General features: G+C 44.7%; 1 protein-coding gene across 1 annotated transcript in view; it reads left to right on the top strand.

The window, feature by feature from the left end:
• INPP5D (inositol polyphosphate-5-phosphatase D) overlaps positions 1–1,121 on the top strand; it is a 139,076-nt gene extending 137,955 nt beyond the window's left edge. Inside the window, exon 28 of the mRNA XM_020972102.2 lies at positions 1–1,121. This exon is cut by the window's left edge and continues 91 nt beyond it. The gene's annotated coding sequence lies outside the window, so the exon portion shown is untranslated.
• Positions 1,122–5,249: the final 4,128 nt, after the last annotated feature.

Below are 5,249 nucleotides of genomic sequence, written 5' to 3'. Positions count from 1 at the left end.
GCTTTTGGTTTTCAAGAAATGGACTAGGCTCCTCGGTGGCCACCGCATTGCACTACTGGCTCACTGAGTGGAATTGTTTGGGTTGGAAAAAGGAGAAATCCAGATGGACTCCAAGACACCCAAGTGACCAGGCCACCTGTTACAATTCCCCGGGGGCCACTGCTGATGCCTTAGAGCATGGATCCAGCAGCCAGCCAGCTCCAAAGGAGAGAATAAGGTACAAATGAGAGAGTGAAGAAGTCTGTCAACAAACCAAAGACATGAGGCCCGGGCATATCCTAGGCACTGATTCCCTCAGAGGGGCATGTACCCTGGGCAAAGCATTAATGGGGATGACCAGGGCAGGTCAAGCAGGGAAGCACAGAGAAAAGCCTTGGGGACTAAACTAGGGGAGGCTAGTCTAATGCTATTCCCTTCCAGGCCATTTGTTCACAGTCACTGACTTAGGGTACAAGGCAATTTACCTGTGGTGGTCATGGAGTCACAGAATAGACTAGATAAGGTCTTGGGCAGTTCTGGCTTCTTGGTGAGGTCAGCGGGAAAAGACACTTTTTAATTTAGCATAGTATAGAATGCAGCATAAGGAGACTCAAGGTTCAGTGTTAACCCCAAGGGACTTGACTGAGCAAGAAAAGGATGCTGAGATCCATCTCGATGTCAGAAATCTTTCCATAGGTTTATTAAGCACAAGGCGGTCTGGCCAAGCTAACTTACTCCCATTCTCCTGGAGATAGAGCCTCACATGCCAACGGATGGGGCTAGACTTCCCCTGACACTTAATAACCTACTACCATCTGCTTCTATACTGCTGCTCAAGTCAGAGGTAGTACCCTTCCACCCCATGTGTGTTACAATGAACACATCTTGTTCTGGGTCCTGGACTGTCTCCACCTTTCTCTGTAACTGCCTCAGAAATTCCTTTGGTGGGTTGAGTGGGATAATTATTTAGTGATTCCCCACCCGTTCAATTTTATCTTAAATGAGAAAAAAATATTAGTGTTGGAAACCAAGGTATTGTGTGTGTGTGTGGGTGTGTGTGTGTGTGTGAGTGAGTGCCCTGGTATGCCCACATGTCAGTTTGTGTATAGAAATGTGTCAATAAAGTCTGCTTTTCTCATTCAGCTGCCACCTGTCATATTTCACCTATGGCCTTCAGCACTGCCTCACCTTCCATGGACCTTTCCTGTCTGTTGTTAACTTGGGTAACTTTGAATAAATCACTTCATCCCCTTCTCTGGGCCTCAGTGGAATAGGAGATGGAAGAATCACTCCCATCCCTTCCAAGTGTTGATTTTATGGGCAATTAGAACATAACCTCCTTGAGGGCAGGGACTGTCTTGTTTTTGTATTTGGGTCCCCAGTGCATTATAGCATGTGAGCATAGGGATAGGGACTAGACCTGGGGTTACATGGGTATAGGGAATTCCCAGGTGGGAAAATTCCCTCTGTCAAATTGCCATCTTCTCTAAGGCTTATATTATAATCTTAGAGTTGTCAAACATGCCAGATGGGCTAAATCAGATTAAAAAGTAATTGGTAAATGTTTATTAATTTGTGGAGTTTCCAAGTCCATATGTGACCCCAGGGATCCCTTTTGCATTTGATACCACTGTGAGATTAAATGACTTGTCCAGGGTCACACAGCCAGCCTGGTTCAGAGGCAGAGCTTGAACTGGGTCTTTCTGGTTCCCACGTCAGTTCTCTATCCACTGTGCCAGGCTGTCTCTGTGGTGCATATGTAAGCCCTTAAGGTTTTTTTATTCACTCGTTTATTGAATGCTATATCTTAAACTTCATGGAAAATTACTATTAATATTCAGGAAAGACATGTTAATAATATATCACATTTTATTGTGCTCTGAAGTTACAAAATGTTTTCATATCCATTATCTCACTTTATTTTTCCAACAAACCTGTGAGGTAATTGATATAGGTATTATTGCCATCCCCATTATACAGGTGAGGAGACTGAGACTTGGAGAGGGGAATTGACTTACCCAAGGTCATGTAGCTGGTAAGTGGTGGTGGCTCTGAGAGCAGAAAGGAGTGATGCTAAAGAGACAGCCTAGAAACCTTCCAGGGAAGGAAAGGGCTTCTCACACTGAGCCTCAAGCCCTTTCAATTGCTCTTCTCCCCCCAGAATGGAGGTTGGCAATCCCACCTGTAGAAATTCAACCACCAACAAGCAATTATTAAGCATCTACTGTGTTCCAGGTTCTGGGAAGACAAAGGCAAAAGGGATCTAGTCCCTGCCCTCAAAGAGCTTCCATTCTACAGAAGGGAGACTTCATGTTAACAGATAAGTCAATGAAGGCTATAGATATAGATACACATATGTATAATACGAAGAGATCAGGTGGGGGGAGATACTGACAACAGGGAAAATCAGAAAAGGCTTCTTGGAGGAGGTGGCATTTTAGCTGAGCCTTTAAGAGAAATAGCTGGGGAGGTGTGAAAGAAGAGCATTCCAAGTCTAGTGAGCAGCTTGTGCGGGAAATGGCATATCATGTGCCAATATGAAGAGGGCTGGGGAAGTTGGGAGGGGGCAGTAATGCAGAATCCACCTATAATACGATCATGAAGGACTTCCAAAGCTGAGCACAGGGATTTGTATTTTGTCCTAGAGGGAAAAGAGAGTCATTAAAACTTCTTGAGGGAGGGTGAAGGATAGTCATACCTATAAATTAGGAACATCGATTTGGCAGCTACCATGTGGAGGATGGATTAGACGAGGGCTTCTTAACCTTTTCCTGGTGTCATGGACCCCTTTGGCAGTCTGGTGAAGCTTATGGTTACCTTCTCAGAATAATGTTTCTAAATGCATGAGATAAAATACATAGAGTTACAAAGGAAACCAAATATATCGAATATTGTTATAAATTTTTTTTAATAACTTCATGGCCCCCAGATTAAGATCCCTCTGGATTAAACAGAGGAGAGCCTGAACCTAAGCAGACCAGTAAGGAGTCGACTGCAATATCCCAGACAAGAACTTAGGCTGGAAAAGTGGTGGTGTGAGTAGAGAGAATGGGACAAAGGTGTATGTTGCTGAAGAGGTGGGCTTGACAAGACCTGGCCTCTGCTTGGCTATTGGGAGAGTGCAGAATCAAGAATAACAGAGAGTGGTGAACTGGGCTGACAGCTAGCGATGCCCTGGACAGAACAAAAGAAATGAGGAGGAGGAGCAGATTTAAGGGGAAAGATGGTGAGTTCTATTTTAGGCACACTGAGTTGGAGATGCCTGGGGAGCATCCAGATGGAGATGCAGGATAGGAGAGGGATGAGGGCTGCATGTAGAGACTCGGGAGTCATCTGCACGGAGGTGATAGTTGAATCCACAGGACCTGATCAGATCTCAAGAGAAGACGGTGGGAGGACCCCACCATAGCAAGATTGTCCTTTTGCAGAGTGGAGAGGTCCGGAGAGTCAGGAGAGCAAAAAAGCCCGTATGGTGATATCGTCAGCACCAAGCCCAGTGTCTGGGATACAAGGCACACAGTAGATACTGAACAAATACCTGTTGATTTGACTTGGTTTGGGCACTTCCTCAGAGTGGAGGCTCCAGGAAGAACTTACTTATTGGAGTAAAGGGTCAAAGAAGTGGCAGCATTTGCACAATAAGGCTGCAGGGGGAAAGGTATCTTCCCAGATGGGAAGGCTGAATAGACTAACAGAAGTTAAGAAGTGTAATGAACTTGGATAATATGAAAATGTTCTGCATGACTTCATCTGTATAATTGATATCATATTGCATGCATTATCAATGGGTGGGGGAGAAACAAGAGGGAGGGAGAGAATTTGGAACTCAAATTTTTTTGAATGAATGTTAAAAAAAAAAAGAAATGGACAGCTAAGTGGCACAGGGGATAGAACCCTAGGCTTGGAATTAGGAAAACTCATCTTCATGAGTTTAAATCCAGCCTCAGACACTTACTAGCTATGTGACCCTGGACAAGTCACTTAACCTCATTTACCTCAGTTTCCTCATCTGTGAAATGAGCTGGAGAAGGAAATGGCAAACCACTCCAGTATCTTTGCCAAGAAAATCCCACATGGGGTCATGAGGAGTCAGCCACAACTGAACAGCAACAATAGAAGAGAGTGAGGAGGGTCAGCCCTTGACTTTCAGGAGAGACAATTCATTTATCCATTGCAGGGCATTCCCTGAGTTCCGACCTTGGGCAATGCACTGTGCTGGATCCTGGGGGAGAAATGAGGACAAATGGCCTGTTCCTGTCCTAGAGCTCCCACGGCTCATGGTTTGAAACATTCTCACTCACCCACGAGTGGTTACCAAGACCCCCCCCCATTTGTCTGGCTTTGCTCATGCGTATTCATTACGAGGGTTGGGTTTTTCTTCTTTCTTTTTCCAGTGGGAGTGGATAAGGGAGAGAAATTAAATGCTTATTAATTGGAAAAATTTGTAAAATATTCTTTCTGTCTGTCTCTTCTCCCTTTTCTCCACCTTTGCCCAACCACTCTTATCACCTTCGACCTCAGTTATTTTACTGTTCTCCCAATCTCTTCGTCCTTCTCCAATCCAAAGGCCAAAATGATGTTCCTAAAGCACAGGGCTGACTGTGTAACTCCTCTACTCAAAACTCTTCAGTGGCTCCCCATTGCTTCTAGTATCTAATACCCGCTCCTCCGTCTAGCATTTAGATCCCTTCACAGCCTGGCTCCAGCCTATCTTTATAGATCGATATCATATGTTAGAAATCTGAGAGGAACATACTCTACATTCCAACCAAACTGGACAAAGAGCTCTTTCTCACACTCAGCATTTACTCTCCCACCTCCATGAATTTATATAATGGGAAGGGACAGAAAGGAAATAAGCATTTATATAGCTCCTACTATGTGCCAGGCACTTTACAATTAATAACTCATTTGATCCTCACCACTCCTTGGGAGGAAGGTACTGTTATTATCCCCACTTGTTCATTGAGGAAACTGAGGCAAACAGAAGTTAAGTGACTTGAACAGAAATTAAGTGACTTGCCTAGGGCAAATGCAGCCTCACAAACTTGGTAGCTAAGGTCCGGTCTAGCACTCTGCACACTGCTTTCCACCGTGGGTGGTCATTGACACACATCAGCTGAGACGTGCTCTACCAACAATTTAGCTGGCAGCTCGATGTCCTGATATGCCCGTGTTCAGAGATGCTACAAATTGGTTCCTAATGAGCATCTTCTCTGAGGACACCATTCCATGCTATGGCTTTCCCCTCTGCCTCAGATAATTAGGAT

This window comes from Phascolarctos cinereus, unplaced genomic scaffold (genome assembly GCF_003287225.1).
Source record: "Phascolarctos cinereus isolate Bilbo 61053 unplaced genomic scaffold, phaCin_HiC Scaffold_5;HRSCAF=322, whole genome shotgun sequence".
Classification (NCBI taxonomy): Eukaryota; Metazoa; Chordata; class Mammalia; order Diprotodontia; family Phascolarctidae; genus Phascolarctos; species Phascolarctos cinereus.
Note: the sequence above shows the minus strand (reverse complement) of the source record. Positions and strands in the feature narration are given on the sequence as shown.